Here is a 14,376-nt window from a genome sequence, read left to right as displayed (position 1 = left end):
TTTGTTTGAAATTTCTAATAAATATTACATTTAATATTAAATTGTTTCTTATTTTCATTTCGATGCCATATGCTTGCATTTCACTATGTACTGTCTATGTACATAGTCATATTATGAAGGTACATATAATACATACATAGACAAAATTTTAGACTAGTTTTTCTTATATACTTTGGAACGGAACCCCTTTATTACTATGGGAGCCATAACTCAGTATTCGCGTTTTCGGTATTCGCGGCATTTCTCAGGAACGTAACCCCCGCGAATAGCGGGGGTTTACTGTATTACTTTTGGATAATGTTCCAGGCCATGATCCTGAACTTGCTTGATCTCTGGAGGAGCAACTTCGTTACTGTCAAATTTCTCCCGCCCAATACCACCCCTCTGCTTCAGCTGATGGATCAGCAAATGATTGCCAACTTCTTCATTAGCAATTTTCCATTATGCAATGGGTTTTCCTTGACCTAAAAAAAAAAAAAACTTCTATTGTTCTAGTCTTTTTCACCACAGTTCTCTTTTTCCTGTATCTTCCTCTCTCAGTCCTCGTATTTCCATGCCTTTACGGACTCCACCCATCCACACCTCCCTTTTTTTTGCCAACTTTAAAAAAATTTACATAGAGAGGATGCTTGCCAAGTGCTTTGAAGAGATTTTAGGAGACAGAGCTGTCACTTTAAATGAATTCAATAAGACCAGGTTTAACATCTTAGACTGTGTAAAAATCATTGTGAATTCTTAAAATGAAGTTTCTGCTTGGTCCCTCAATGCAGCCTGGAAGAACTTGTGGCCTTCAGTCATCCATGATTTCGAAGGATTTGAAGCGAAGGCAATCTAGACCAGGTAATTATCAATCTTGGTGAGTCCTTGGCTCTTGAGATTGATGCACAGGATGTGGAGGAGTTAATTGAGGACCGTGAAAGGGAGTTAGCAACAGAGGAGCTCCAGGAATTAGAGCAGATGAGTGAGCATTACAGTGAAGATGAAGAGGATGACCATGTAGCAACAACTCAAGAAATTAAGGACATTTATTATTATTATTATTAGCCTTATGGGGCAAGGAAGCCTGAGGCTTATGCTAAAATAAAAATAAAAAAATTCTGATCGAGAGAGAGAGAGAGAGAGAGAGAGAGAGAGAGAGAAGTAAAAGGGAATCGCCAAGAAAGAGAAGAATGATGATGATGATATCTAGCTCAGGATCCTGGGTGTGCCAAGCCCATACTCACCAGATGTGAGCCCCTGGAATTAATTTTTGCTGTGCAGGACATTGTGAAGAGAACAGTAAGAAAAAACCCAGATTTTTAAACCACTGAATTGATGACCTGCAAATTTGAAGATCAGATGTTAAGTTATTTCAAGAACCTTCAAAGGAAGCACCAAAAACAAACCACTACTTTCGATAGTTTTTTTTTAATTGCTGCCTCTTGCTACTTTTTACCATAAGTAGCAAGAGGCAGCAATTGGAAAGAATACCAGATCCTGAAGGTCGTCCTGGTGTCTTGATGGTAGAAGATTCTCCTTCAACTTTATCAACTCCACTGCTACACCACCATTGAAACAGCTTTTCCAGTGTAAGTTAAATGAAAATTACCATTCTTGTTTTTAATGTTTGAAATTTTCAATTATCATTTTAAACAACATTTGGGGGTGGTGTGGGGGGTAAATAAGTAAAGTTGTGGCACCATCAGCATTTTTTATCTTTTTTCTTTTTTAAATTTGTACTGTATTATGTTTTAATGTTTATTCTGGTGTATATTCTCTTTGAGTAGACTGGGGTTCAAGTCTCTGATTGCGGTTGATCTGCCAACCATAATCTGACACACTGGACCAGTGTGTCAGATTATGGTCCATTTTCCCTCAACATGAATTGTTGAGGAGGCTTCCATCCTGCAGTGGGTTGATAATGGCTGCAGTTTACTTTTATAAGAAGCACCACAAATTTATGGCAACTTTTTTTCTGATGAAAAGTGTGTGGTATACACTGGACAATATTCAGTATTCTATATAAAACTAGTACAATTTCCATTATAAAAATCACCTTTTAGAAAGATAAATAGCTTAGTTATATAGCAAAAATTTCAACTTCCAAGGTCTTTGAACAAATTTCTAAAAAACAGTGTATTATTGGGTTCACATTATGATATTTTCACGATACAATGTTGTCTCTGGAACAGATTAATAGTGTAAATCGGGGGTCCACTGGTTGGGAATGCAGAGGATAAGGCATTAGCTAGAATCAAATATAGATATTTTATTGGATATACCATATAATAAATTACAAAATGGCTCTAACTGCAGTTAAATAATTTATCTGATTATTAATAAAGTAGCTGGCATAGAAATAAGATAAATTTCCTTTCCAGGTTGGCTGTGTTCACAGTAATAAAGAAGAAACAAAGAAGATAGCTAAAAAGTTAAAAGAATTGGAAAGGTTCTTATAAATTTTTATAATATGTATATAAAAGGATTTGCATTAATTTTTTGTAGTAATTTCATAGTGGCATGGTGTACAGAAAAATCAGATTGTAGAATAATAAATAAATAAATAAATATGATCTTTATTGTAAGGTTCCTAGGTACACACAGGTACCCTACCTTTACAAACCCTTCACGGCACTAAGCCAGGGGTTAACAAGTGGCAGAGATATCATCTCGCCGGAAATGTAATAAATACATAATAGGATAAATAAATAGCAATTACAGAAGATTGAATTTAGTTAAAATTAAAATATAATAATATTTTAATAATAATAAAAATATAAAATAGTGAAAGTCTAGGCACTTCAGCCTGAGTAAGGCAAAATCTGCCTTTAATTTCTTGTAGGAATATAGATTATTTTCAGACATTTTGCTGTACCACTTTTAGGGATAGAATTGCTGTCTTTATTACTTTTCAACTTCACACACACACTCACCACATTAAGGACAGCAGTTCGGTCACTGAAGAAATGATACAAGAAGTGGTAGCAGAAAATATCTGAGAATTGTCTAATTTAATTTCTTCTAGAACCTGTCAACGTGCATAAAATAAAACCTGTTTTTAATTTCTTCTAGAAATTAAAAACAAGTTTTATTCTATGCACGTTGACTTAGGTGGATTTTCACTGTTCTCCAAAATAACTACTACATTGTATTTTATTACAGTAAAAATACAGAAACACTATTTGTAAGCCAAACAGAAAGCTTGGAAAGATGTTAATAATTTTTTGTTCAAATATTGCATTAAAATACTATTATTATTATTATTATTGCAGACCATATTCAGGACAGTAAAGTAATTGACAAAAAATGTAACTGCTGAATGATGTGTAGGATCAGGGGAGCTGAGTCACCTTATTCCCCCTTCTCTTGGTACCCTTATTTATTTCATAATATTATTATTATTATTTATTATTATTATTAGACATAAGGTGCAAGGAAGCCTGAGGCTTATGCTGTACCAGCCAAAAAAAAAATTCCTGAGAGAGAGAGAGAAAGAGAGAGAGAGAAGTAGAAAGGAATCACCAAGAAAGAGAAGAATGATGATATCCAGCTCAGGACCCTGGGGGAATATGCACATTCATTAGTCCACTCTAATAGTTGTTTCACTCTCAGCACTGAAATCACCACAGTAATTCTTTTACAGTGCCACAATGTAATATGCCACTTGTAAAAGAATTACTGTACATGATTACACATAAATAAAATAGCTGCATGATAGCATTAGTAGAGATATATGATGCAAGAAAGCAAATTTATATATCATCAGCCAAAAAAAAAAAAAAAAAAACCCTTCCCACTTCTTCCATCCATTCACTCCAAATGTTTGTCTAGTTCTGCCTTGAACTTATTTAAGTTGCTGACCTCTACTACAAAAGATGATGGAAGTTTGTTCCAACTATCAGCTACCCACTGGCTAAAGGCGAATTTCTGCACATCTATTCTACAATTGTCTTTCAACAATAAAATAACTGCATAATTATGCATTGAACAAGAATGGCACACTCTGAAATCATAACTGAAATCATAACAAGAGTGGTTGCTTGGATGACTATTGTCCTCCAGCTCACTTTCAATCCAAATTACTTAGACTACTGTCCCACAGCAGATCTCAAATCAGATGGAAAATATGAACTATGGTAAGATAGGAAGATACTAAGTGCTACAACCCTGCAGATGCTCTCATAGGAAACTATTTTAATCATGCTGGATGACCATTGTCATCCACGCAGCAACTCAAAAATTAATTAAATTTTTTGTAATTTCTTACAGCTTACTAGCATGTTCTTAAGATTGACTAAGTTGTTGCACAGTTCTGTTTTGTCATCTGTAAAACAAATTTTTCCAGACATACTTCATTTCCTATCATGTGTGACAGTTTTAAAGCTCATTTTAAACTATGGAGCTGAGGGCTGGATAAGAAATAAAGGAATTGTTCAAAAATTAGAATCTTCAGAAATGAGAGTTTTAATAAAAAATAAATGAAATTCACACAGGAAGAAATGGCAATTGGTTAAATTGATATTTAAATCAAAAATCAATAGTAATAGGTCTAGAGGCAGACAAAGAGGAAGATGGATCAAAAGCAAGCAAGCAAGCATTAGAGAAAAAATAACTGCATTGATTATGGCTAAAACTTCCATCAGGAAGTAGGATATCATGGAAGAAATAGTAAATGCAAGGCTGATAGGGACTAATTTGTAATAATAGTGACCTATACAATAATATCATTTTGTTGTCTTTATCTGTAATTTGAAAGTAGTGTAAGCTTATCTATATAACAGTTTTGCATTTGATCCACTCATTCTCATAATTTTAGCAAAAATATATATTGTTGTTTGTTTTTGGTCACACTATAGCATGTCTCAGTTATCAGAAGCTATGACTTTTGAAATTTCTAAAAAAATTCCCTGTTTTAACGAAAAAAATGTTACATAAACAAAATATTTTGAATTGCAGTGCAAATGTGAATTTAATCAAGGAAAATGAATATCTAAAACAGATGGCTAGCAGTAGGAGAACAAGGTAATGTATAAAGAATCAAGTTTAAGGTAGCCATAGGAATTAAATGAATTCATAATTTGACATATAGAGAAGTTTCTTGAAATGTTTTAGGTGTTCTCTTCTAAGATGTGCATATAATTAAAATTTTAAATAATATTGAGTTCTGGTGATATTTACATACTTTGTGAAAATAGCTTATGATTTTATCCTGATATCTTATTTTACCTCAGAGCAGTTTCATCTACTTGGTATTGCAGAATTTCTTTTTTTGTTAACTATTTATCCACATAAAATTTAAATGACCAGTATTGTTTAATTCTCCAGTAGGCATGTTAAAAATTGCAATGCAGGGGCATAGTATATATTTTCCACAATTCAGTATTCTAAAATATGTATGAAATAATTTAAAATTTTGAAATTTGCAGTAGTATTCTTTAACATTATTATGGAAACAACTACAAATAACATTTTTTTTTTTTTTTTTTTTTTTTAGTTGCAAACATGTGTTAACAAAATCTTAAGCTTCAAGGTTCTTAAGTTCCAGGACTGAAGCAGTTTAGAGAAACTATATGTTAGAATAAATAAAGCATCTATATTTTTCAATTTAAAAATTTTGAGCAACTATACACTTTTCAGATTACAAAAATGTAGGCAGAGCTAATAGAAACATTTTTAAACATTTGAGCTCTCCAACACTAATTGTTTGTCATATTTCTTTCACTGTCCGCTGTCATTGCCTTTTCAAAATATACAGGCAACGTTCGATTTACGAACATTCGCTGTAACGAACGTCACAATTCATTCAAAATTTCTTAAAGTGCCAATAGATAGAGTTCCTTATAAAACAAAATGCCAAATGTATAGTGAACATAAGTGTAATATTTAAATAAATAAACTTTTAAAAAATATATTTATTACAATAATTATCAGAATTATTATATGATAATTATACTGAACTGTTCTTGGTTAATAAAAACTAATCTAGCCAATAAAAAAACGTTGGTTTACACATCACACTGTGTAGAATGTTTTCCCATGGGAGAAAATGGCTGCAGCATTTAAATCAATTTCTGAGTGGTTGGCAATATTTGAAGAAGAAGACGCAAATATGGAAAGAATTGCAAAAGTGAAAAGAGGCGTTTGACTGTCTAGCATGCTACAGTGATATTTTTGAAGAAAAAAAGAAACTAACTGTGCAATCTTCTATAAAAACATTTTAAAAAAGTGGAAACCCAGCTGTTTCTTCATTATCAGATGCCCTTCCATCTATCTCATCTGCACTTGGTGTCACTTATGTGGAAAATATTAAACTCTGATAAAGATATTGACAAGTAAAAGTTGAATACAGTTCATATGTATGTACAGTACATATATTATGTTAGTACTGTACTCATTTTCATTATTTCTATTTTGTAGCTCTATTTTTTTTGATTTTGGTAGTTGTTGGCGCATCGGCTTCTGTGGCCATATTGCACCTCCCAAGGTTTTTGCAGTACTTTGATCCAAGCCCGAGGCGGGAATCGAACCCGCGACCTTTGGGTTGCCGGGCAGGTACTTTACCCACTCGGCTAGCCCGGTCGGCTTGTAGCTCTATATTTTTAATTAAAATTAACAAGTAAGATATCTTGTTTTTTCATTCTTTTCTTATTTTATTTTACGTTATGTATTGTTTACGATAAACCATAATGCATACATACATTATAATAAAACGTATTGTCTAGACCATTCGATGTTTAGTAAATGGTTTTAATGCTTTAAAATGGCTGCTAATGTACACAATACGTATCATAAAAGCTCAGGAATGCAAGATACACGTAACAAACAAAACATATAACGAACAACGTCTTGGAATGGAACTCGTTCATAAACCGAGAGTTGTCTGTATTTTATTTGGGGTCACAAGTAGTAATGCAATAACAAATGAATGCTAATTATTAATTATTGTTGAATAATGAATGAATGAATGTATATTCATTCATTCATTGTTACATCACTCTTTGGCCATTTGTTAACTCTGTGAAGCGGTTGTCTCAGGAGCAGCTCAGCAGAAAGGCTGGGCTTCCTACTGAGGACAATCCTACTGTCCCTACTGAAGGCTAACAAATTTTTTAAGCATAAATGTTGGGGAAACAATAGTAAAGGTTCCACAATGTGTGGAAAGTTATGCCTAGCATGTTGAATGGATCATTTATTAGTAATGGTATTCATATTAGTAGTGGCAAATGCATAAAAGCAAGCTTTTACAGCATCAGAAAAAAAATTATGCATGTCTGTCATGCAGGCATCCTTCCTCAATTTGAATTTATTCCCTCCCACATGTGTAGCCTGAGCAAAAGGAAGGATTCCATTCACATTAAAATTATCAATCATTCAAAGCTTTAAACTCCTCAATCAGATCTCCCCTTAGGTGCCTGGCTTCCAGAAGCTGCAATTTGCAGAACTGAAGCTTTTCCTTTTAAGAGCACCCCTATTTTCCCTCTCACTAATCTTATTCTCTTTTCTGCACACATTTCAACAGATCCATATCTTTCTTAAAATGAGGCTTCCAAACCTGTATGCAGTACTCAAGCTGTGCCCTAACCATTGCCTTATAAAATGGGATAATCACCTCCATATCACTGCTGGCAAAATTTCTCTATATCATTGAATGGCGCCTCCGTAGCCAGGTGGGAAGGAGCAGCAGTGTGTAGCACACGCTTCTTGATTAAACCGGGGTTCGAGCCCGTCACCACCAAATACGGAGGATGCGGAAAGGTCAGGGAATTACCACCGCATATCCCGGAGCAATATGGCCTTAGTTGCTAATGCTCCTAAAAACCAAATAACAAACAACAAACAAACTATATCATTGATCCCAAGGGCTGTCCTGGCAGCCTATCTGCACTGCTCAGAGAACTTAATGTCTGACTACATAATTATCCCATGGTCTTTTTCATTCTCTGTCCTGCTACACTTCATCTGAGCACAAGCCAATGAAGTTCCATTTTCCTCAAGGGTGGTTTCACACCCAGTACAGAGAGCAGCCATCAGTTCCATAAACTCTGCAAGGAGTGACAGTCTCTATAGAGCATCATCAAATACCCCATGTTTGATGATGTCTTATGTGCCTTTGGCTCAGAAAAGTAATGATCTTGGCAAGGCTTATACTGTATAATCTCTGCACAGGAATAAAGGGTCCCCCTTCACTCACTGCTACTTAGACATTACCTCCATTTGAAGATGCTTTTAGATCCTGCTTTCAGTCCCTTTATTGATCACTAGTTATTCTGGTGACATTCCTTGCCTTTTACTTTGACAGGATAGGGCTGTCTTCAAACTCTGTTCTCTGCACATGGTCAGTAGCTAGTACATTGTCAGTTGCCTTGGCAATTCACAGTGCCTCTTTGTAGAGACTTCTAGGCTTTGGATTCTGTATACATAACTAACTCCTGTTCACAAATTTGTGCAAGAAGACATATCTTGGTCTTTGCAAGGACTACCTTTTCCTCTGTTGTTTATTGAGAAACAGACTTCCATCCCTTGTTGTGGAGGTTGATAGCCTAAATAAATTTAAGGCTCAGTTGGACAGGTACTTCGAACGAATGGAGGGGTGAAGTGAAAGTTTTTTTTTTTTTTTTTTTTGGCTGATGCTGCATAAGCTTGCTTTCTTGCATCATATGCCTATGCTAATGCTAAGTCCTGTTAATATATGGACTCATCTGAAACAGACTAAGCAGCATGGGTGATAGCCACATGATCCATCATTAAGAGTCTTGAACCACAGCTGGTACTATCAGGAAATCTATATTGCATAGGAAATTTTTGGTGTAGGGAGTTATTTCTGCCATGGGGGCAGTCTGGTCACATAAATGTTCCCAGCCCAGTCCAGTGGGACCACAAGGAGGTTCAACAATTGTGACAGTCAAAAATTAATTAAAAATAAAAATGAGGTAAGTTAGGTGTCCCCGAGATGGGGACACCTAACTTACCTATCACAATGCGGTAAAAATATAACATTACTATAATGGATATTTTTATTTTTAATTAATTTTTTTTGCAAAGTGCTAAGCAGACTTTCTCATTGTATGTTTATTATTTTCCCATTGTTCAAAAAGCTCCTGGTAGGCATTCTTATATTAGTACGCCACAAGATCTCATTTAATGTAATTTTAGTTTGCGATTTGTTTAATTAAGTGGCAAGATACATGCTCCATCTCATGATGATTTGCCTTGGTATTATTTCACTACTTCAAATAAACTCTGAATAACAAATTAAGTACTCTGAATGGCAATTAAAATGTAATATTTATTTCATACAATCCAGAATAAATTTTCAGTTTTAAAAAATTCAGCTACACTTTTTCATTTAAAGTATATTCCTTATTATTTTATAATAAGTTATATGGTAGTTGTATTATAATATAATTGTATACTTGGTACATAATACAATTATATCCTGATATAGTTGTATTATGTACAAGTTTTTCAATTTAAACCATAAATAAATTAGACCATAAATAAAAAAAGTCATACTGTGACCATAAATAAATTAGTTCGTGATGATTATCGATGAGCATATAATAGTATTGTACATTGTTGCCTGTTACCATAAATAAGTTAGATCTTGATGATTATCAATGAGCATATTATAGTATTTCAGAAAATTAAAATTTGCATATATTTCCTTAAATTTTTTTTTTTATGAAATACTATTCTATTTTATGGCCTTTATGCCATAAAGGATAGTGAGCTGAGTTTTTTTTTTTTTGTTTTTTTTTTTTGTTTTTTTTTGCTATTATTAAAAGATATTTTTATTCGTTCTTTGATTATTATTATTTTTTTTATTATTTAGAGACATTTCTACACCTGATTCCTCTGATGTATCTATTGAAGTTTCTCGGTTACCGCTACTTAAAGGTAGGAAATGTTGGTGCTTTGAGGTGTCTGGAAAGTCATATTGCTATTAGTAAAAATTAGTTCTAGAAAAAGCAACAGAATCTAACAGAAGCAGGAATTTGGATTCTCATATAATTTATGAAAATGATAAGATAAAAAAAATATCCAAAAGATACTGTTATATTTGACCTATAAGATTTAGAGTTATTTCTTAATTTAAAATAATGAATGAGGTCTTTCATTTTTATTTTAGGAAATTCAGGGATTGGATATGCATCTGGTAACTCAACAAGGTAAAAAAAAACTAAAAATGCAGTCTTTTGTAGTGTTTAAATAACCTATTTTACAAAATGACCACACTGTACTGCATTGATTTTTACATAATTTACCACATTTAATTAATTAATAATACACTAATAATGAGGTATATTATGATGTATTATTAATTATTTAAATGTGCTGAATTGTGTCAAACCAAGGCAGTGCAGTGGTGATCATTTCCTAAACTGTCAATTTAGCATTAACATTAGTAGAGGCATGTGATGCAAGAAAGCAAGCTTATATAGTATCAGCCAAAAAAAAAAAAAAAAAAAAAAAAAATCTTCTCGTTTCATCCATCCATTCACTTCAAAAGTTTGTATAGTTCAGCCTTGAATTTATTTAAGCAGTCAACTTCCACAATCAACCACCCACTGGCTAAAGGCAAATTTCGGCACATGTATTCTACAATTGTCTTTCCTCAATTTGAATTTATGTCCCCTCAAGTGAGTAATGTGAGCAAAAGGAAGAATCACATTAGCATTGAGCTTGTTCAAACCATTCAAGGCCTTATACATCTCAATCAAATCCTCGCAGGTGCCTAGTCTACAGACACTGCAATTTGCAGATCTTAAGCCTATCTTGGTAATAGCAACTCTTTGTTCCACTCACTAATCTTGTTGCCCTTCTCTGTACTCATTCTAGTAGCTCAACATCTTTACTAAAATGAGGTATCCAGACCTGTATGCAGTACTAAAGTACTGCATACAGGTCTGGATACCTCATTGCCTTATACAAGGGGATAATCACCTCCTTATCCCAACTAGCAAAATTCCTATATATCATTGACATTTATTTATTTAATACATTGAATGAGCTATTATTGCAGCCTATCTGCACTGCTCAGAAAACTTCATATCTGACTGCACAATTACCCCCATTTCTTTTTCATTCTCCACTACCTTGAGTGTAGTACAGTTGGTATGTTACTCTGAGGTTACTGCTACCCATATTTGGGTACTTTGCATTTGTCAATGTTAAACTTCAGTCACCACCTCTCAGCCCATCTGTTCAACTTTTCTACATCCTGTTGCAGTAGCATACCGTCCTTACTGTCATTTTCTTTGCACCCTGCAACATTCATATTGTCTGCAAACTTGGACATTAAGCCTGATATACGTTCATTAATATCATTGATAAATACAGAAAACAACAATGGGCCCAACACTGACCCCTGGGGAATTCCACTAATAACATAAGTCCATGAAAAGCAGAGTCCATTGATTACCACTCTCTGTTTTCTCCCACTCAACCATCCTTTTATCCATTGTAGCAACTTGCCCTTAATGCCATACTGTTCCAACTTGTACAGTAGTCTTCTATGTGCAACAGTATGAAAAGCTTTCCTAAAATCTAAGTATATGATATCAAAATTATTTTTTACATCCAGTTCCTTTGTGACTACGTCATAGTAGCCAATCAAATTGGTCAGACAAGACTTCCACTTAACAAACCCATGCTGTGTCTGAACTATAACTGCAGTCTTGTATAGATGATCCTGCAGTGCTTTTTTAACCAGTGACTCCATTATTTTCCACGGAACAGAAGTTAAACTAACAGGTCGTTAATTACTCATGTCACCTTTCAGTGTCCTTTTGTGAATTGGGGAATACATTTTCACATCTCCAGTCTGAGGGGACATCTCTTGAGACCAGGGATGCCCTCATAATCATGGCTAAGGCCCTGCTTACTTCCTTTGCTGCCTCTAATATAACTAGATAGATCCCATCTGCCCCAGGTGCCTTCCTTAAGTTTAACCTCAACTTTGCTCTCAGTTATTACAAAATCATTTAACTCCCTATTAGAGTTTGATAAGCTTCTGGTCTCCACTTCCTACAGAATTCCTCATGTGTAAATGTAGATGCAAAATATTTATTCAGTTTGTCAGCTACCTGAGCAGAATCCTCAAAAATTGAACCATCAATATCAAGTGGACCAATCTGATTCATTCCCTTCTTTCTGGAGCTTACATAGTAAAGAAGTTTTTACTGTTTTTCTTTGCATCCTTTGCCAAAGATTTCTCATAATCTGCCTTTGCTTGCCTAATGTCCTTTGTGACTTGATTGTTGACAATCTTTTATCTACCATAGACATCTGTGTCTCCTGATAATTATATGCATCCCATGCATTTTTCTTCTCTGCCACAAGTCTCATTAGTTCATCTGACATCCATTTAGCCTGAACCTTGAACAGTAGTTCTTAGTTGGTATGAAAAGCCTAGTAGCTTCTAAGATTAATTCCTTGAATGCTTCCCATTTAGAATTTTAACTATTATGTCCTTTAGCCTTTTCATTTTATTTAAATATATAAACCTTATATCATATTTAGTGGAATATAAGAATATTTGAAATGTAAGGCAGTACATTCCAAAAGTAGCCCTTTTAAGAAATGAAAAAAAAAAAAAAACCAAAAAAAAAAAAAAAAAAAGCCCTTTTATGGATGTTAAACAAATAAAAATCTTTATCTTTTTTCTGATATCTAAAAAGCTGGAGGAAAAGTTGCATTTCTTGGCTCTTTTATACTTGGCCTTTTTTTCTATGTGTTTTTGTTTTTGTAGACATTAGTTTACTTTTTCTGTGATATTTACCTTGAAATGATAGAGATTATTCTAAAACTAGAAAAAATAAAGAAAATAGAACAACTTGAATAAATGTAGCAGTAGAAAGAAGCCCAACCTAAAAGTTTAACTGTGCTGCTTTATGAAAGACATCTAAATTCCAATAGTGCATTAGCTTCTACCAGAATAGCTGACATTATTAACTACAAGCAGACCATAAATATTATGGTTTAGATATCATACAAATGTTTTTCATCGGTGCTTCAGTCTCCTTACCAGTAATGTGGGTTAATGTTTCCTAACCACAGGAGCCCTAAGGAAGCCCATGTAGAAATGATTTCTGTATGTTTTAATCTTTAAATGCTGGCAGAAAAAATTGTTTTCCAAAAAAAAAAAAGTGGGAAAGAAAGAAAAGAAAACCATATTTTACTATATTTTAAATTGATAGTGTCAATAATACTATATAATAATAGTAATAAAGATAGTAATACAGTTGGCTTAATTAATTAAAGATATTCAAAAATAATTGTTTGTATTATTATTGTTATTTAATTTTTAATTAATAAAACATTATATGGAACTGAACTCTAAATTGAAAATATTTTAAAAAAATGCTTGAGAAATATACACTTATTCTTTGGTGTCAGTTTCATTTTGACAACTCAGAGAACACAAAATTATAAAACAATACTTTTATTATCTTTTGGTTTACAAGAATGTATATAGATTTAAACACACACACACACACACACACACACACACACACACACACACACACACACACACACACACAAATATACAATATATCTTCATTGTTCCTGTATTTACTTTACTGTCACAGTTCTTGTGTTTCTCTTTCTGTTAATGATCTTGAAACAATATATAACATTTTTGCTTTTATTACAGACTTAATACTCAATCTGCTTCTAGAAATATTTCATACATAGTGAGTATATTTTTATCTGAAATCTCTCTCTCTCTATTAATTATATATATTTTTAAAATGATTTAATAATAATATAATCAGTATTGGAAAAATGATTTAAGAAAGAAAGCTCATCCATCATCAACCGAAAAAAAAAAAAAAAAAGCCTAAAAATATTACCCATTTCATTTGCCTTTCCTTCTAATAATTTATCTGGTCCTTCTTTAACTTTCAACTATTATGTCTCCTTTTTTTCCAATCCATCGTGGACTGCTACTTTTGTAAAATACATATCGCAGATCGGTAATGGACAACAAGTAGGGGACTGGTAACGTCCGTTACCAATTTCAATTTAGTTGCGGACCAGTAACAAACAGTTCGTGGACCAGCACCAGTCCGCAGACTACATATTGAGTAGCACTGGTTTACTCAACTCTTTTACATACTTAAAAACTTCAATTCTGCACAAAAAAAATCATCAAAAACTCCACACAAATACCGATTTTCCAGATACTACAAATTACAAGTCTCTTCATAAGATTACCCTTTTGTGTACTCAACCATTATTGTTGCTGTACCTTCTTCAACAGATCTATGTTGTTCTTAAAATGAAGTTTCCAAACCTGTATGGAGTGAACAAGATTACCTACTATGAAAACTTTTGAGCTCAAAAGCAAGTAAGGATCTTAGGTTAGATTGTATATACTCAGTAATTTTGATG

Source organism: Mastigoproctus giganteus, chromosome 7 (assembly GCF_048544385.1).
Source record: "Mastigoproctus giganteus isolate SK-2022 chromosome 7, ASM4854438v1, whole genome shotgun sequence".
NCBI lineage: Eukaryota > Metazoa > Arthropoda > Arachnida > Uropygi > Thelyphonidae > Mastigoproctus > Mastigoproctus giganteus.
This window is presented reverse-complemented; position numbering follows the sequence as displayed.